General features: G+C 42.8%; 1 long non-coding RNA gene across 3 annotated transcripts in view; it reads right to left on the bottom strand.

Annotated features, from left to right (window-relative positions):
* Positions 1-20951, bottom strand: part of Gm35593 — a 35289-nt gene that overhangs the window by 3817 nt on the left and 10521 nt on the right. For all 3 annotated transcript variants that reach the window (XR_387893.2, XR_387892.2, XR_879072.1), the window contains one exon: positions 18060-18169. This is a non-coding gene — a long non-coding RNA (predicted gene, 35593). The remainder of the gene's footprint in view (positions 1-18059; positions 18170-20951) is intronic.

The following is a 20951-nucleotide window of genomic DNA, read 5'->3' as shown; positions in this document are numbered from 1 at the left end:
TTTGTCTAGTGGTTCAAATGCCCAGTGTTGGCCCAAATAGTGACTTTGATATCTTCAGAGACTTGGAAACTCCACTGAGGTTTCAGTCCAACATATGCCTCACCAACTCTCGTTTTGAATGCTTTTCCGAGTGAATAGTGCAACATTTCAGGAGCGGTGGAAGCCGTGAAAGGTGTGCCTGCAATAGCGGATGTCGGACGCAAGATGCGTGCCTTTGAAGACTGCATCTTTCCTGGGTACTCAAGTACATCTTCTCTTTACTTCCTGCCACAAATTCCCACATGAGGAGCCACTCCCCTACACCTTCTCAACTCTCAAACTGTAAGGCAAAAGAAACCTTCTCACCCTTGACCAGAGTTCCCTCAAGTGTTTGTAGCAGCCACATGGAAAGGAAGCAGCGCGCATGCTCTGCATCTTCCTGGAGTGTGAGGGAGGCTGCGAAAGCAGGGATCTGATTGGGAGACTTAAGGCGCCGTTAACGAGACTCAGTCACTTAGCTCCATCTACCTGCAAAGGACATTGGGACATATCTCTTAATCTGTCGTTCCAGGGAGGGACATTGGCTTCAGACCTCCATTTGGATGCCAGAAGTACAGAACTACGTGGCAAAACAGCTGCCGGGATTCCCCCCAGGGATGAAAAAGTTGAAATAAAAAGAAAATAGTTTCTTTTACAAGTTGTTTCCTGTCACCGACAACAGGCTCCATTTCACTCACCCTTCGCACTGGCCCTAGGAAGAGGCGAGCTTAACTCTCTTACACAGGGCTTTTGGGGGAAGAAGGATTTACCTATGACCTGGGTCACAGCACTAAGTGATGACATTTACATCAGAGCCTAGGCCTCCCAATGTTGGGTTTGAGGTTTTCAACACTACACTGAAATTATAGGAGCAGGCAGAGTGGGATGGAGCAGGAGCGGTGATCTGGAGAGAGCTGGCATGGAGTACCAGCAGCAGGACTATTTGGGGTTCTGAGTAAGTGCGAAGCAGTGAGGGGTAGGATTTTTCCTCATCGCAGCCAGCACGAGTCTCTAAAGGCAAATGCCAATCTGATTCCGGGGGTCGAATCTCTGGGCACCGTTGTCTCTTTTCTTTTTCTTCAGAAACCAAAGCATGTAACTTCTTTATTGTGTTGTTAATAGAATATGTTCGTGGTTGTGAGAAACCTGAGAACTTTGGCGCCAGCACCCTCTGGCCTCTCAGAAAAAGAGGGTGGCGCAAGATGAGCCGATTGCATCTCAGGGGGCAGAGCTGAGGATTGAATCCTGGTCTGCTCATCTCCCAGCCACTGCGACCCAATCAAATGGAAGAGTGGTGGTTGCCACCTCTTGGATGCAGCCACAAGTTCCCAAGAACTGTTCAAGGCTTCAGAGTGATGATTTCAAAGAGGTTTGTGGAAATGTTTCATTAATTCCTGTAAAGAAATCCTCTTTCCTTAATTTTTTTTATAAACTTCAGACATTTACTTACAATTGCATTTGTTCTGTGAATACAATGACAGAAATTAATAATTCATAGCTTTTTGTCAAGGAAAAAAATTTAAAAGGGACAGTTGTTCAATCAAATACAGCTTCAAATGAACAATCTTTATTTAAATAAGATGAAAAAATAAATAATGAGGACTGTTATTGTACTTCGGAGGAATCTCATCTTTTTCTAAATTATATCTGTGCCACACCAGTGACATGAAATCCTGGGCTGCTCAGAGCACATCACGAAAATAACAGGCTCCAGTCTGATAACCTGAAACTTGACACACGCTCACTGTTCGCCGCACCACCTGAACGTTCAGAAGCCTTCTGCTTGGTGACAGCCGCAGAGCAGGAAAATGCAGGGAGGGAGTGACACAGTTGCTTCCACAATGGAGAAATTAAATTCCAGAGAGAAAGGGGAGACTTTCAAGTTCCCACAAATGAGCCTAAGGTAGAGCTCCCTGATGCCCAGGTCAGGCTGTCAGAGTTGTAGTGCCCTCTGTAGGTCATTGTACCCTGGGGCCCGCCTGCCAACTATTGATGCTGATCTGCAGTGCACTAGGCAAACCAAACCTTTAGTGGCAACTGCCTGGCTGCTTCCCGGAAAGATAGTGTTAATGATTGCTGGCTTTTGACAAAGATGACTTAAAAAGCTTGCTTCCTCTGTTCAAATGAAAGTGCCCACTAACTTGAAATCAACTACAATGGAAAGAGAGGCATCAGAGAAAGCCAAATCTTGGCCAAAAAAAACAAAAAAACAAAAACCAAAAACAAAAAAAAACAGATGTAGAGAGGACCCCAAGATGTTCTCTGGCCAGGTCTAAGACAGAGGCTGAGATAACTACATGCTTCCATCTCTCCATGACTGGCTGGAAAGTCAGTTCCAATCCTTAGCTGTTTCAGTCATAAAGATGACAGTGGTCTTTAAAGAAAAACAAAATAATATCCAGAGAGAGAAGCATCCTAAAACTAGCTGGTTAATAGAAGGGTCTCAGGAAAGGGCAATTGACCCTCTTGGTAAGAAACAAGTCTCTCTGCTTTTGAAACCGGACTCAATCCATTTTAAGTCCTATCCTTTGGGGAACCCTTTACTAAGATCTCAGAGTCCTGCTTTATTCATAAAATGAGGGTGTGTCAACTAGCTCTCGTACTGTAAAAAAACTAATCCAAGACACAGGGGCTTATTTATTGCACGTATCGTTAGGTTGGCTGTGGAAGTTTTCCTTCTCAGTGGAGCCTCGGGTGGTAGGCAACAGCTGCTCTGATAAGTGTGTCTCTCAGCATCCTCTTGGGTCCATCAGGCGAGATGCCTCTTCCCAAGGTGACAGATCTGATACAGCAGGACAGGGGAAACACATGGGGTCCTTTAAGGCCAAGCCACTGTGCTGTTTTAACTGTAATGCACTGAGCAAATCTAGGGCAGGTATATTCTGCCATCAATGGGGCTGTAGCAAGAGTGGAGAGTGACTGAGTACTGAAAAGCTGGATCCCAAGTATAGCTGTCACCTGAGACAATAAATAAATAAATAAATAAATAAATAAATAAATAAACAAACAAACAAATAAATAAGCCCGACTATGCCTTCTCAGGGAAGAGTCTGGTATCCCTAAGTGGGTATGTCTTGGGTCTGGTAGGTGAGATAGTAATGATAGTTTATTCTGTGGATTGCCCTCTTTGCTGCCAACAGCTGTTGAGGGTGGTATTTGGAGGTGAGAAAATGTGTGGTCTTCCTGGACCCATCAATTTCCCACTTCTGAGTACAGTATTGACCCTCGTCTCGCCAACCAAAAGAAACAAACGGATCTGATTAGCGAATACTTTCATCTGCGCTCCGATTGAAGTCTCTGAGACTTCCTCATTTTAGAAAATCCCATTTTAATGCACAGCACATCAGGTAGCTGCAAACATTTCCTCTCCCCTCGGTTGCCCTTTCCCTTCCACGGCCAGGGCAGCCTTCCACATCCTCAGCAGCTCCAGCAAAGCCCAGAGCAGTGTGGGCAAGGCTCTGGGATGGGAGGCTCTTCCGCGGTTTCTAATACGTATGTCTATCATTCCATCCCAATATGCTTTAAGCATAGGACAGCCTCTGGAGTGGCCAAGCCCAGACATCCTCCACAGTGGAGCCGTCTTCTCATCAGGAGCCACGAGATGGAAAACCCAGCTCTCCCTGGTAGAAGCAGCAGAATGAAATTGTAGCCAAGGACGCAACCCTTTGGCCATCTGAGAAGTCTGACCAGTTGGCACATTGTTGTCTCCAAATGAGCCGGCAGGAAGTGGGGTTTCCTAAAACTGGGTTTTAAAGCACTTAGAACAGGAAACCATTTCCCATGCATGTTAGATCTCTCTAATGACTGACTAACTAGAAACAGGCTATCTTAATACTCTGCCCCGAGCCATTACAAATGGCTTTCTTTCCAGACTTCATTAGAATATTTACTACGATTTGGATGGAAGACTTTTGACACTGCAGTCATAAAATTTACAGGGGGAACTTTTCTTCTTTCTTTCTTTTCAGTCTGAGAAGAGACTTGGGAAGAAGAGGGGGAAACCCTTAGCTCCCCCAGCCACCAATTGTATTCATTAGTCTTCATTAGTCTTCATGTCTCACGACCTCTAGTTAAGGAAATAAATAGCCTTGTGGTCCTCCAATAAATTGCCTTCAGAGCAAAACAACTGTATCTCCGCTTTGCCGACTCTCGACTCTTTCAGATGTGACAAAGGAGGAAAAAAATTCCCAATGTGGATGCTTCCTCCCTGGGTCTTCCTGATCTTGTGAATGGGCCACAGTCATCATCCTCATTTTCTCTTTAAGAAAACAAAGGCTGGGAGTTTCCAGAAGCCGCACAGCTAGTAGGTGGTAAAGAATGCAAGGACATCAACCACAGCTCCGCAGAGAGTTGCTATGGGGATAGGGATGCCCGTCCTCAAGAAGAGCTGATCTACACGGACAGCTGGAAAAGAAACCTGAACTCACTTTTGCTCAGTCTGCATTTCAAGCACCCAATACTGTCCTCCTCATGACTGCATCACTTTCTTATCTCATTGCTGTGACCTGATAAGAAGGAAGAATCTACTTTGGCTCACAGTTTGAGGGGATACAGCACATCAAAGCAGGGAAGGCTTAGTGGTGGGAACATAGGTATCTTAGGGTTTCCATTGCTATGAAGAAACAACATGACCAAGGCAACTCTTATAAAGGTAAATATTTAATTAGTGCTGGCTTATGGTTTCAGAGGTTTAGTTAATTATTATTATGCCAGGAAGCTTAGCAGCCTGCAAGCAGACAGGGTACTGGAGAAGGAGCTGAGAGTTCTGTGTCTTGATCCAAAGGCAGTCAGGAAATAAGACTGACTCTTCCGCACTGCAGAGCATGAGAATAGGACCTTCAAGCCCATCTACACAGTGACACACTCCCTCCAACAAGGCCACAGCTATTCCAACAAAACCACACCTACTAATTGTGTCACTCCCTATAGGCCAAGCATTCAAACACAGGCGTTTATAGGACCTATTCAAGACACTACAGTGGGGCAGCTGACCACATTGTGTTACAGTCAGGAAGTAGAGAGCAAGGAATGATGGTCCTGCTTGCTTTTTCCTCCTCTTCTTTGTTCAGTCTTTCAGCCCTTGGGATATACGATCTTCATCCAGGGTAGACTCTGGGTCCTCAGTTAAGCCTCTCTGGGAAAATCTTCACAGGTGAGCCTAGAAGTGTGTCTTCTGGGGGATTTTACATCCACTCAGATTGGTAAGGAGGTTTAACCATCTCAGTGACCACCTAGAAGTCAAACCTCCAATCTGGAGGGATTGACTTAATATTCAATTGGCTTGGAATGTTGGCACCATTGTTAAGAGCACTCGTTGCTCTAGCAGAGGACCTGGGTTTGATTCCAACACACACATAGCTGTTCAAAACTGTCTGAAACTCCAGTTCCAAGGAATCAGATAGCCTCTTCAGGCCTCCACAGGCAACAACTACACATAGCAAACATATATACATATCTATAGGCAAAACACACATAAAATAAGTTTTTAAATGTTTAAAAAGAAAGAAGATGCTATGGGGCAGGGGCAAGGCTCTATTTGTCACAGCATCCAGTTGCACTGTCATTGTGGAGCGTGCTGACAGGAGGCTTGAAGAAATCGACAGCAATATTGAACAGAGAGCTATGGTAAAGGAGGACACAGACATGACAGAGTGGGCATGGGGGAGAGACACTGAATTGGATTTAGGATGGAATAGAGGAAGGGTTATGACATAGGGTATTTGAGCAAGCTCTGACTAAAGTTAGAAAGAGAGATTCATGTAAGAACATCCTAGAACAAAGGAGCACTAAGCATCAGGGCTCCACGGAACGTCTGAAGAACAGAAGTGGTCCCGATGCCCTTGATCACGTCCCCCATGGTTCTAGAATATACTCAGAACCCTGGGTTCTTGGATTCTGTGACTGTACTAGAAAGCTACAAACCCCTATAGCATAGGTGGTCCTGTATCTGAACATCCCTGTTGGGTCTCAGCACATCCCATCCCAATACATGTGTGGAATCTTTCGATCAGTAGGCTTCAAAGACTATGTAGTCTCCTAGAATGCTCCTAGAATGCTCTATGAGCCAAGACCACGATGATCACCCCTAAAACATGGTGTGTGTCTCCTTAGCAAGCAATGAAGAGCACGTGTGTTATCATGTTTTCCCCTTTTTGCCTTGATTCCTAGGAAGCTCGATGTTAAATTTAATATTCAATTAAAACAACAAAGTTAGCCTTCAAGGCTTTGAGTATTTTTTAATGCTTAATTGTGAATCTGCTTTTCATTGCCTACAGCCTCTAGTGCTTTTGGGTGGGTGTATAAATAACACATGTACATAAAATCATGTATGCCAAGCATAGAAGAAGGTTGATCTGCCTAAAAAAATAACATTTATAATCAACTCACTGTATGTTCCCAGATAGGCACTGTTTATGGTTCCATTTCCATGGAGGTGACCACATGACCAGACTAGATCAGAAAAGGAGAAAGAAATACTGTTGTAAAGCAATATGCTAATATTTCTTGTAGGGGTTTGAATGAGAATGAATACCAGAGGCCCATATATTTGAGTGCTCAGTCCATAGTTGGTGGAACTGTTTGGGAAGGATTAGGAGGTGTAGCCTTGTTGGAGATGTGTCTCCAAAGGTGGATTTTGAGGTTTCAAAACTCCACACCACTTCCCATCTCTCTTTCTCTCTGCCCCTCATTTGTGAACCATATATAAGCCCTCAGCTACTGCTCCAACAGCATGCCTGCCTATCAAATGTCATGCTTCCTGTTATAATTGGTGTGGACCATCTGCAATCATTAGCCTCAAAATTAAATGCTTTTTAAAATAAGTCACTTTGGTCATGGTGTTTTGTCACAGCAATAGAAAAGTAACTAAGACATCTCCTTTTCCCAACAAGCATGGTTAAGAGTACCATGACCCTATGTCATCTCTCATCACATGAATGTTGGACATGGCCACATGACATGCCTTAGACAATGAGACATTAGTAAGTTGCACACAGAAACTTGATGAACAACCTCATATACAACCTCCTGGAAATGTTGCTGGCACTATGTAACTCAATGAAGCAACTTTATTGAAGATGACAGATACATAGAGAGGTCCAATCATTAGAGCTGGTCTTTGGCTCAATAAAGCTGTAGGAATGAGGTCAACAAAATAGCTAAGTCTGTAACCAAGTAGAATGGATTAAATGAGAGTGTATCCTGGAGGCTGGGACATTTAAACTTTGCTTCCCAGTTGGTGGCACTGTTTGAAGAGGTTTAGCAAGTGAAACCATAATGAAGGAGATATGTCAGAGTGGTTTATCTGAGAATTTAAAGCCCCTACCTCTTCCATTTCGTGCTCTCTGCTTTGTTCCTGCACTTGAAGATATGGAATCTCACCTTTCTGCCTGTGCCATCGTGACTGTTCTGTTGTTATCCCTCCCTGTCATGGTGGACTCTTGTGTCCCTAGAATCAGGAGCCAAGATAAACTCTTTCTTCCTTAAGTATCCTTTGTCCTGGGATTTTATGCCAACTACAAATGACTGATACAGGAATCCATGCATTCTTTGGAATGAATAAAGCTTTGTTCTGTCTTGAGCCAGTTTCAGGATGCTTATGATGGAGCAATAGACAACTGATAGACTCATCCATACATCCAAAATCTCTTTCAGGAGCAGTTCTGAAGAATTGATGTTGTCTGGGTCCATTAAGTCCTGAACACTTGTCTTAGAACATCAAGGCTTCCTAATAGCCTCAGTTTGCCCCCAACAAAGCATTCCAATGCAGGCCATATCTTTTCTGAAAACATACCACAAGAAATACACTCCTCTTGACCCAAGAGCTCCAATGCTATGACAGGTAACTACCATCTCAAAAAGCCTAGTCAATGTTAAGGCCAAAATAATGTAGACCATGTGTGATTGACAGAACAGATAGAGATCTGAAAAAAGAGGGATAGTTGAGGAACATCCTAGTACCTATAAGCATGGTATATGCAGGGAAGCTATCAAAGTATATCAAATATATACCTACACAAAACAAAACCATTAGAGAACAAAGGGCTCGTAAGTGGCAATAACAGGGTCTCGATAACTTTGATGGATATTTAGGAGTGTTAGTGGTAGCTTACTGGACTGTTGATAGCTTGAAAGCTGTAATAGAATTTAGAGCAGATTACTGGGTATATGTTAGCAACCAGTTACTGTGATTGGGACTTTCTATCCACTTGATGATTTTTTAAGGCTATATTTAGCAAACTATTGAAAATGAGAATAGTTCATATATTTCTCCATGCATATATTTAACATTTACTCAGGCAACGTCTAGGAAATGGACCTTACTAGATAGAAAATATCAGTCCTGTGAGGAAAAAGAAAATAAGTAAATAAAACAAATAGCCAAGATTTGGACCTGTTATTTCAATCTGTGCTTTTCAAATCCTCTGAAGGTAGCTTCCCCCTACTTAATCATCAAACATGAAAATTAAAGGGAAAGTTTTTGATTTCAGAAATGGAAAAAGTAATTCCTCCACCTCTAAAATATAAAAGTTGTTCACATGTTGCTAGGTTGGTGGGCATGTGGCTTGCCCTGCAGGACACCATTGATATTTCAAGGAGCGTTTAAGAGATAGTGCTGAGTCGGGAAAGGTTAGGTGTTTCCTTGGGTTCATGCCCAGCTCCCAGCAGTGAGCAGGCCTTGTGTGGTGGAATTAGTTCCCAGGAGAGCACCACTCTAAGTTAAAACTATCTCATGCACTTGCCATTCATTAGACACTTGACCGGCTGTTTAGACTCACTAGTCCCTAGGATAATGAGCCAAATAAACCTCATTTCTTTATAAGGCACCTATCCTCCAGTATTTTGTTATAGCTACAGACAGCCAGGCAGTGGGCAGAGAGGTTATTCAATCACCACCACAGTTCCAGTTGACAGATGACATTACTGAGACCTGAAAAAGTGGGGTGACTTGGCTGAGGTCACACTGGCAGTAAATATCAGAGTAAATGCCTGTCATTTTCACCATACAGTACTGGTTCTATTATTAAATTGTGGCAGGTGCTGAAAGGTGTCATAAATCATGAAGCCTACCAAATTCTCATATCTCCCTCAAGCCTTCATTACTGACTACCTGTCTTACATTAGTTAGAGAAAGAGAGTGCATGATTAAAGCGAAAAATCAGCACACAAAGGCATGATGATAGAGGCACGCAAGGAACCAAAACCCATGACAACTGTAAGCACAAGACAGGGAGTCACTCAAAGACAGGGACTTAATGTGTCCCTTGTCCACTGTCTGCTGCTTAACTACTTGCTGGCAGGCGAAGGTTGATCTCAATGCATGCTTCTCCAAAAAAAAAAAACGAAAAAAGGAAGAAAGAAAGAGAGAGAGAGAAAGAAGAGAGAGAAAGAAAGAGAGGGAGGAGGAAGGAAGGAAGAAAGGGAGGGAGGAAGGAAGGAAGGAAGGAAGGAAGGAAGGGAGGGAGGGAGGGAGGGAGGGAGGGAGGGAGGGAATAAGAAAAAAGGAAACTGAGAGGGAAGAAGGAAGAAGAAAGAGCCAAAGTAAAGAGGGGAGGAGAAGGAAGAGAGAAATTCATCCGGAAAGCAAACAAAAAATAAAAACCACAGTGTTACATGGTTCTCTAATGGTCTAGAGCACCCACCTGCCTCTAAGTGTGCATGGGTCATTACATGTTAGGATAAAAGATGATACTAATAATAATGACGACCAATCATATCTTCTAAGTAAATAATACACAGGGCAGGACTGTTTTTTCAAAAGACCATAGTAATAAAGAGTGCTTTTCAATACAGACGATATTTACGTGGATCAATATAAACTATAGAGAAAATTCATTTTCCTAGAGCAGCTGATTTCCAAACCACAGGGAGTCATTACAATCCATTATAGATGCATCCACATTTAAATGACTCCTCCCATAGAGGTCATGATGAATGGACCATTCCAGGGTCTGTCTGCACAGTAACATCAAGTGTTAGCCATTTTTCTTTCTCTTGAAAAGTCAAATTCACCTTGAGAGTTAAATTGGGTTAAGGGGGCCTGCCTGGTTTGTTGTTGTTGTTGATGTTGTTGTTGCTGTTGCTGCTGCTGCTGCTGTTGTGTGCCTTTTTAAAGTGGTCTCAAGTCTTTTTTCTCTCTCCACACCTCCTGGAATTTGAATGATACTCCCTTGTGGGTGTACTTTAGAATAAGCATTTTCACGGGCTAGAGAAATGGCTCAGCAGTTAAGAACACTGACTGCTCTTCCGTAGGTCCTGAGTTCAAATCCCAGCAACCACATGGTGCTCACAACCATCTGTAATGAGATCTGACACCCTCCTCTGGTGTGTCTGAAGACAGCTACAGTGCACTTACATATAATAATAAATAAATCTCTTTTTTTAAAGAATACAGTAAAAAATATAGAATAAGCATTTTCTCAGTCTTAACAACTCAAGCAGTTCAGAGAGGTGACCATTGGTCAACCAATCAAGAGCCTAGTAGGCCTAGCTCATCCTCTCCTCAGATCACTTTCTAAGGCCTAGAACACCTCACCTCACCTATATCTCCTCAGCATCTCCAGCATTATGGAGGATAACGCTAAAGTATTTCTTGAAGTGTTACTGTCAGGGACAGTGTTTACCTTCATATTTGGCCTTCAAGTAGTGGAAACTGCCATCAGGTCCTCAGTTGGTGGAACAGTTTGGGAAGGATTAGGAGGTGTGACCTCATTAGAGAAGATGTGTCACTGGGGGGCAGGCTTTGAGGTTCCAAAAGCCCACACCGTTCCCAGTGAGCTCTCTTGGTCTTATGCTTGTGAATTAAGAAGTGAGTTCTTTGCTACTGCTCCAGTGCCATGCCTGCCTGTCTGCTGCTATGGTCTCCACCATAATAGCAATGGACTCTACCACCCTAAAATGCTAAGCCCCAATAGATTATTTCTTCTATATACTTCCTCAGTCATGGTCAGAAAAAAAAAAAAAGAAAAAAGAAAAAAGAAAACTGCCATTGATAATGCCTTCAATCTTGGAACTTTGTGACCATGGACATGATATCACAAGTAAAAGATTTTATCCCCTGAACTCACACAATAGTTGGTCATCAACACACAGGCACCCTTCCAGCTATGTCTTCCAGACAGGCAAAACATTAGGGACTTGGTCACATTTAAAGATATTGCATTAGTTGTATGTATGCAAATGTTTCAAACCCTGAAGTCTGAAGCACTTCTTATCCAAAGCATATTGAATAAAGAATACTTGCTTTGTGGTGGATGGCCAGCACTTGTTAAACTAGACTTCTGTCATGAAGACTTTCAAGGATTGTTCATGGCTTCCTAGAGCCACTAAGATAAAGAAAAATTGGAAGAACAACCACCTTTATAGTAACTAATTCTAGTAAAGGGATTGGGTGAGCCTTTAAACCTTCAGAATTGGAAATGCCCTATTACAAAGTTTAAATGATCTTGATCCTTTACTGATTTCTTTTAAGTTATTGAAGGAAGCAGTTTTCTAATATGATAAACATAGTCACCCCAGAGATAGAGATGGAGAGGAATACAGAGAGAGAGAGGGAGAGACAGAGAGGAGGAGGAGGAGGAGGAGGAGGAGGAGGAGGAGGAGGAGAGGGGAGGGAAGAAGGAAAAAGGGAGGAGGAGAAAGGGAGGAGGAGAAGGAGGAGAAGAGGAGGAGGAAGAGGAGGAGGGGGGAAGGGGAAGAGGAAGAAGAAGAAGAAGAAGAAGAAGAAGAAGAAGAAGAAGAAGAAGAGGAGGAGGAGGAGGAGGAGGAGGAAGAGGAGGAAGAGGAGGAGGAGGAGGAGGAGGAGGAGGAGGAGAAACAAACTATGCTTGATAACTAGACATAGCTTACCACACATATGCCTGTGCACAGACACATGGACTCAGTAGGAATCTTGTTTTTGCTATTTGCCCCAAGTTAAATTCCAGGTAATTGGTCAGAGGGATTAAAAGCACTGAGAAACCGTGTGGCTTTAATGGTCTCACACCTGCCTTCCTATAAATCGGCAGCCTATTCCTGTCCTGCAACTTTTAAAGCTCTCCACTTGTGATTTACAGACACAGCCAATTAGGTGACAAAGAAGGTAACATTTTGGGGAGCCCTTTCAAGAGTCAGCCATTGCCTGTCCCCCCTGACACAAGATGAAACACCACTGAGCAGTTCAGGTCTTCCAGCCAGAACTCAGCTAAATTCCATTTGCATTCAGAAATTGCTAAGTCAAGGTAGGATATGCTGTCCTTCAGAACCACTTGAGCAAATCATCATTGCAACTCCTGATTCTTCCCCAAGTCTCCTTTGTGTTAGGTAACTTCTCTGGGACAAGATGCATTGCAGTGACAATTCTACCTTTGGATTTAAAGGATCAAATGGGACCTCTGACAGCATCTGAGGGTGGGAAGAAGCATGGCCCCTAGGGGGACAAATGACAACTACATTCATTGAGAATAAAACAGATTAGAGAGCTGCAGATGCTAATCTGTCCACACATGGTCATGGCCTTACTATAGTAATGATAAGTGCTTCTGTTGCCAATCTCTGCCCTTTGAACTTTGCTGCTAATTCAAACAGTTACCCTAAGGAATTATTCAATCCCAAGGAGTTTTCATCAGTTAGGAAGAAAGGAAGGAAGGAAGGAAGGAAGGAAGGAAGGAAGGAAGGAAGGAAGGAAGGAAGGAAGGAAGACTATAAAGTTTCTTTCAAGTCAGAACCCTGGAGTTCCTGGTGGTAGAGATGCACCCAGCCAATGTAGAAAGAAACCAGATTTGTTTCTGGGAAAGAAACTGCATGGAAACCCAGTTCCCTTCTGATGGAAGAGTCTGTGAGCAGAAGGGACCCGCACCTGGGACCACAGCAGCTGAGCCACCTCTCTCCAATGAGAGATTAGATAGAGGTTCCGCCCTTTCCAAACTGTGTTCTCTGGTGTCTTTCTCTTGGATCATTCCACAACACCATTCTCTCCTCACTGATTCTGAAAAGGAAAAACAAAAAAGCCAGCTGAGGAGAGGAGTGATGTGTTGGGTCGTGATTCTTGCTGAGGGTTGCGGTCCTAGAACCATGGATGATTTTAAATGAGACACACACATTCCGAAGGCTTTTGTTCACTTTTAAACCAGTATGTTTAAAGAACACAAGAAGTAGAGATGCTGGCTATAAGAAGACTCATTAGATTTCCCTTTTCAGTTACTAGGATACAAGAGTTAAGAAAAGAAAAACAACAGTTTACAGTATAGCAGATTTATGAGTTTAACTGAATATATTAATATTAATATTAATTCCAGAGGTTTTAGAAGCTTTCAAAACACCTTCAAAATGTAGTAAGATGAAAGCTGATATATTAATATGTTCATTTGACAGCTTCAGTTTTTATAAGAAATTAAGTAATCAGGTGCCTTATTTTAGCACATGATCAAGATTCACAATAAACACAATGATACTCAGCTCAGCACAAATAATTGACAGCAAGCCTGAAGGCCGGGCTGCATGATCTTGGTATGGCCCATGGAAAGCCCATAGCCCCTTAGAGCTGAACTCTCATGCTGTTGACTAGAAATAAAGTACTATTTAAAAAATTATATATGTATGCATAAAATCACAGGATTATAAAATCATAGGATTAGCAAGGAGAAATTTATACAGGTAAATTATCTTTCTGCTCTTTATTTTATTTTATTGTGAAAAAGAAAAATGAAAACTTAGTATTGGTTGCAGTTAAGCTGACTTCAAGATTATATGCCCCAGAAGAAATTTGAAGATTAACATAAAAAAAAAAAAAAGATCTTTTACACTCCTTTCAAAAATGGCCTGGGAAAGTAAAATAAACGCAGGTGATGTGCTGATCCAATTTCCCCTCTCCATTGAAAACTATCGAAAATTATACTATAGAGAAAACAGTTTTCCATAAAAAGAATTTTGAACAAATTTGAGCATTCATTGGTATTTCAAAACAAGAAGCCATGTGGTGCAATTCCCGAGTCTGCCCTGGGCAGGGTTTGTTTGAAGAACTTGAGGGTAAACAAGAGAAAAAGCTTGCATCTGGCTCAGAACTAGTACCAGCAGGCATTTCCCAACACTCGATACAGATAACTCTTCCATAGCCATACAAATCCACAGAAGAATAGCAAACCCACGAGCATGGAGCATCCCAAAGAGGAAGCCTGGATTCCAGAGCTAGTTTGTGACATAAAGTCTTGTCCTTGGACAAGAAACTATGTTAAATGATGGTGGTCCCATGTATAAGGTAGAGGCGAGATGATGTCTGCCACCACAGTATTGTACGGATTAGTAAGTACCGTTAACTGCCAGAGTAAAGGCATTACTAACATAACAGGGTTGCCAGCATAGCTGATGCAGATCTAGGCACCGCCTTCAGAGATGGGTGGGTAGTTCCTATACAAACTGGACAAGAATCCAGGCACGGATTGAGGAAGAGTGACTTGCAGTAAGCAGGAGAGCGGAGGCCGGAAGGCAGCAGAACAGAGGTTCTTTAAAGTTAGAAAGCTGGAAACCCCATTTACCACTTTTACCTACTGTTCACTTATACAGCCTTGACCTTTGACAATATCATTTGTATAACTAGTTTGTTCATAACGCACTGTGACTGACAGCTGTCATAGAGATTTCCCAAGGAAACTGAACAGAATATGGCCCAGCGTAGCAGCTGGGGGGATCCTATAGAGAGGGACTCTTCCTGTGTGCTGCGCAGTCAAGGGTAGACGGTGTGCTCTCTGATTGGTGGAACGCTTTAGAAAACACACTGTTAACATGAATGCCTGTGTGGCAGCAGAACCAAACCAGGAAGGAAGAGGGGTGAGAATTAATTAAAGCGTTAGGAAAAGACACCTGAGCCGGGCGTGGTGACGCACGCCTTTAATCCCAGCACTCTGGAGGCAGAGGCAGGCGGATTTCTGAGTTCAAGGCCAGCCTGGTCTACAGAGTGAGTTCCAGGACAGCCAGGGCTAAACAGAAAAACCCTGTCTCGAGGCCCCCCCCCCAAAAAAAAACAACACCTGAAACATGCAGTGGACAAAGAGCCTGATTCACAGGCCTTCAGTTCTGGGAAGTCAGTAACCACCCCCATGCCCATGGAAGGTGGGGAGCAGCTCTTGGCTCCCGTTTACCCCATACCTCTACCAGCTGGAGCTCTCCACAGGTTAAAACTAAACGGACCTTGCTTAGAGCCTCTCAAATGGAAAGATTATAATTAGACAAACAACTGAGGAACACCCAGACCCTCCCTCCAAGCCTTTTTCCCTTGAAATTCAGTACATGATCCAACCTTCCCCCCACCCCCACCCCCACCCCCCGTAGAAATATTTTAAAATGTGATTCAACTTTTTTTCATAAAATATAAACAAGGCAGGTTGCGCTGGTAGTTAACTAATTGTCTTTATGGAAGTCATTTTAACCTCAGGGAAAAAAACCCTAAATAAATTAATATCAAAGCAACTACATGGGGGAACATATTTTTTAAGGGTATTAAAGGGCCACCCTTGGCAAGCAGCAGGGAAATAGGATGAATTTGTGTTTACCCAAACATCACAAGTAATACATTTAATTCTTAACATACAATATTTCACTTAAACCTTGGCTTGTTGGTCATGGTAATAAATTTGGGGTAATCATTAACATACATCTCAGTTCACCTGGAAAATATGCAGTCCTGATTTGCTAAATCTAAGGTTAGATATTAGGTTCTGCATTGTTCTCGAAGAAAAGGGCCACAGGCTTAAGGCTCTGTTGACTATTCCACGCTGGGAGTGGCAGATGCAATCTTTATTCCTTTATACCTTGAAATGGTATTAAAATTTTGAAGTTGAGAAAGTGATAACTAAAGCCATTGTCCTAATTCATTGAAGATGAATTGTTTTGTTTTGGGTGGTGATGGTGGTGGTGGTTTCTTTGTGTGTTTGGTTTGGGGTTTTATTTGTTTGGTTTGGGTTTTTTTTTGTTTTTGTTTTTGTTTTGTTTTTGTTTTGTCAACTTGACAAAAACCAGGGTCATCTGGGAAGAGGAACCTTAACTGACAAAATACCTCCATCAAATGGGACATATCAACCAGTGATTACTATGGGAGGGCTCAGCTCACTGTGGGTGGTACTGTCCCTGGGGTGATGATTCTGAGATGCATAAGAGAGCAAACTGAGCAAGCCAGGAGGAGCAAGCCAGTAATCAGCATCCCTCCACGGTCTCTGCCTCTGTTCCTGCCTCCAGGATCAGACCTGCTTGAGTTTCTGCTTTGATTTCCTCTCATGGTGGAATGTAACCTGTCAGCCAAACACACCCTTGTCTCCCCAAAATGGCTTTGGCCAGGGTGTTTATCACATTGAAAGGAAAACAAACTAAGACAGAATGAAACAAAACCAATCATTTTATACTTTTATACTTATAACATCCCAAATTTCAAATTACCTTCAGTGTATTTATTAGTTGATTTAGCAACTCATAAGTAATTTCTAATGAGTGGGAGAAATTAGGACTTAACATGTGAGAAAGATTTGAAATTTTAGTGCTGAAGAAAGGTCAGTGGTTGAGAGGGCAGGCTGCTTTTCTAGAGTACCTTAGTTCACTTCCCTGTATCCACAGTGGCGTTTATTCCAGCTACTGGTCCAGTGCCTTGTCTTGTCCCTATGGATACCACATTCATGAACAGAAACCCAGTCTCTCTCTCTCTCTCTCTCTCTCTCTCTCTCTCTCTCTCTCTCTCTCTCTCTCTCTCTCTCTCTCTCTCCCTCTCTCTCTCTCTCTCTCTCTCTCTCTCTCTCTCTCTCTGTCTGTCTGTCTCTCTCTCTCTGTCTCTACCTTCTCTCTCTCTCTCTCACACACACACACAGGTTTTTTTTTAATGTTTAAAAGAGTTTGAGATTTGCATGACATTTCTAAAATCATGGCCAATAAAAAGCCAATGCTACTTCAGATTTATAATCCCCTTAGTGTGTAATAAATCAGCTCCATACGCTTCTCCTCCCTGAGTGACAGTGGCTACACGTGGCGAGAAAATGACTGTGAGAGGGGAAACCACTTCTCCAGGGCTGTACACAAATGCACTCCATGTAAGTGGATGGTGGGATCGTTTCATGACTTTAACCCTGGCAGGTTTTAGAACCTGTTCCCTCAATCATGAACCTACTGGAGAAATGACAAACTAACACTTCCTTAGAAGCAGAACCAAGACAATGACTATGAACTTGGAGCTTTGCTGTTGGCCTATTCTTAAAGAAGTGTGCCCAACAGGAGCGCCACCCATCAATAGGAAGGCTTGGGTGAGGACGGAAGAACGGTGTAGCTCAATGGCCACCCTTTCCCCAATTATAAGCAACTTTACCCTTCCCTCAAATCTACAATTACAGGATTACTGCAAGCCCAATATAGAGGTTGCCAATTTTGAAGCCTGCGTGTACTGAACTCTGATAATAACTGACTGAAAACAAAATACATGTCTTTAAATTTTTAAGGGTCTATTTCTCAATTATGTCCAAACAGGTCTTTGGACATTACTCAAGATGGTTCTTAGCCTAGAAGTTTCAGGAAAGAAACTCAAGGATATAAATGAAAGTTGTCCTCTCTTTAAAAATCTGTTGCCCAAAACAATCATGTGTGTTAGTAAAATAAAGTCAGCCATTACAGAGAGACACTGGCAGGCAGCTCCCTATATTTAATGAATCCTGAAAACAGTGACTCCACTCCAAGCCACTGATTACATTCTTGTCTTCCAACTCTCTAGTTTAGACCCTGGCCCTGATGTGTGTGTTTTTTTTTTCCTTTGCCCTTTGCCCTGCTTAAAAAAAAACAAAAAACAAACAACAACAACAACAACAACAACAACAAACACTGATTGATTGGGCTCTCCCCTAATTGAGGTTTATCTGAATACTGTAGAGAAGCCCTCCCTGGAGCTGCTTGTATGCCCTAGGCAATCACTCATGGCCCCCTTGCTTTATTTTAAATTGGAGGGAGATTCTAAGTGGCCCCAAAGCGTATGCTGGGATTAGAGTCTGATGGTTCCATCATAAGCTAAGTATATCATGCATCCAACATGTTCTATATACCTCACACACAGCAAGGGTTTTCAACAGTTTCTCCTCTTGATCGCTTGGCAGAAGCAGTTCATGTCACCAACCAGAGTCACCCAAAAAAACATGGCATATGTCATGCTAGCCTGTTTAAAAACAAATCAAAATTTAAAAATCAGAATACACTTTCTACATTGTACAATGATGAAGTCAACAAGTCCTGGAAAGCAAGCATCGTAAGTGCAGGACCATCTGTAACTGCACCCAACACCTCTTCCCTTCTAACCTCAAACAGACAAGGAAACTGCAGTTCACACAGCCTTTAAAAATGGTTGAAGCCACAAACCCCAATGCAAGGAAGATTGCAGTCAGATCTGGACTACTTTCCATCCTACTCGCACAACATCATTGTGCCCAGCAAAGCTACTTGGGGTGGTCTCTATAGCACCCCACAGTAGGAGAAACAGAAAGGAGAGAAGGAGGAAGAAAAGGAAGGAGGGAGGGAGGAGAGAAAAGGACAGGAAGGGGAAAGGGGGAAGAGAGGTGGGCACTAACCCAGGTACTTGAAGGTGTCCTTTTCCGGCCCAACTTTGGTCTGTGCTGCAGGTAAGTATAGCCAGCCTATTTGTCAACTTACTTCAAGGACAAATGAATCTCAGAAAAGAAGTTCATGGGAAGCTCAGCATATCTTCAAGAAAGCAGCTAAAGTCTTGTCATCGGGGCACAATCCAAAGACCACCCTAGAATACCTGAGGTCTTCTGTCCCAAACAGCATGAAAGCATGAATGGGCTGGATAGGGGCAACCCTGACATCCCTCCCAAGTGCAAAAGCAGATTCCATTGGAAATGGGGTGGAAGGAGAGAGGCAAATGCTTTTGTTATTAATATTTTTTTCTGTTTTCAAAGGGTCAAAAGCCAACAATCTGACACTTGTAAAAGTGTCAGTCGGAAGGAGAAAGCTCCCTGGCAGACGTGATAGCTCATTCAGCCTGGACCAGAAACGGGGATTCAACACCACGCTTTCTTTTTTTTCTTCTTCTTTCCAACAGTCTCTGTTGCTCATGGCAGATTTAATGGTGTGATTTACAGCACCGAGAGACCTTTGTCAGGGCCAGTAAAATGACAAACAATAAATATACGAGCAGTATGTTAACAGCCTCCACACAATGCCTTGTCAGTTACAGCTTGATAGTGATACATTTTAATTTTGTCTTTCATAAAAATCTTGGCATGTATGCCTCATTTGAACACAGGCTTCCAAGTCAAGTGTGTCATCCAAGCGTGTAGTTTATCACCCTCTATATTTTCTGTCCTTTTCATTTAATGTCATTCCTATGGCAACAGACATCGCCCTGGAAATCATTTTCAAAACAGCTTATTTGTTGAAAAGGACTGGGTGAGGCTAAAATATGTGTTTGGCTGGGAAGAATGTCAGAGTGTGAATATGGCTGAGTTACATTAATCATATTCTTTGAGGACTTTGTGTAATCAGATACTTGAGGGGGGCGTATTATGGGATGGGATCTGACATCCCCACCCCGCCCCCGGCTTTTTATGGTTTTGCATTTCATAAGGATAAAAATAGGAAGAGTAAGTTTGTAGTTCACTTCATGTGAAGAGATCTGCACTTGACTTTAATGTGTCTGTCTTTCTGTCTGACTGTCTGTCTGTGGGATAGCACAGCTGGGTAGACTATAGCTCTGATATTGAGTTACTGTTAATCAGAAGCTGTGCCGTGAACCCAAAGTCAAGCTTTATCCGATGCATCTCTAATTAACGTTGCACTAATCACACAGAAGTGTAAAAACAAGATCTCTCATTCCGTGAAGCTTGTATTCTGGTGGAAAGACAGTTCTTAATAATCAGACTAAGACACTGTCTAAATTGGGTTCCATCAAAATATGGTCAGAGATGAAGATTCTTTTCAAATGTGGATTATTGAAAACTTAATACACAAGTCATATAGGGGGTTATAAGGAAGGGCAGGCCAACAGAAGCCAAGTTGGAGAAGTAGCTAACTAAATGGAACTAATTCTGGTCCCCATATCATCCCATCTCCATCAGAGCTCTGGCTGTGGCTGGTCCCAATGAGCTGAGCCAGTTTGGGACCTTGCATTGTGACTGGACTCTTGCCTCACTGGTCATCCTGTCATCAGTTTTGAGCTGCCTTATAGGCAGTCACGGGGCACCTCGGTTCTACAGGGACCTCTGAGTTAGATGGCTCCCCTGGACCATGAGTGAGCCTTGGAGAATTCGCTGTCAAAAATCATAGCAGCTGGGAAATGGAAAAACCAGCCAAGAAAGAAGACAGCTTGGTCACAGCCCAGAACTTCCTCTGTTCACATAAATACAGATTACAGCTTAAGACAGGGATGACAATGGGAGTAAAACAAAGGAGGATAATTAACAGCAAGCAACATGAAGCAACTCTCTGAAGTCTGACCCTGAGTGGCAGAAACCACCAAAGTAAAGACTCCGAGACAACTTTTGAAGGCAAATGACGGATGGATCGGGGTTTTTTTTTTCTGTTTATTTTATTTTTAATTTTATTTTATGGTTATGAGTCTAGGGTATTTGAGAAGCAGAGAAAAACTGTCCCATGGGTGGGGTGGGTACAAGGTATGGTCAAAGAGACAAGCAAAATTCGAACTGTAAAGCATGGTGATCCACAAGAAGGTTGGGATTAATCCTAAAGTCCGCAGAAGACTAGTCACCTAACAAGGGTGGCTCGGTTTAAACAGAAAACGCCACGCAGGGCACACTGTCGGAACACTTGTTCTCCAGCTAGTGGTGCTGTTTTGAGAGTCAATGGGACCTTCAAGAGGAGGGGACTAGCTGGTTGTAACTTTCCCTGCTTCTGTCATGACTCTCCCTGCTTCCTGGTACAACATACTAGGCTGCCAGCTCCTACTGCCACAGACCTAGCCC

Source organism: Mus musculus, chromosome 8 (assembly GCF_000001635.26).
Source record: "Mus musculus strain C57BL/6J chromosome 8, GRCm38.p6 C57BL/6J".
Lineage (NCBI taxonomy): Eukaryota > Metazoa > Chordata > Mammalia > Rodentia > Muridae > Mus > Mus musculus.
Note: the sequence above shows the minus strand (reverse complement) of the source record. Positions and strands in the feature narration are given on the sequence as shown.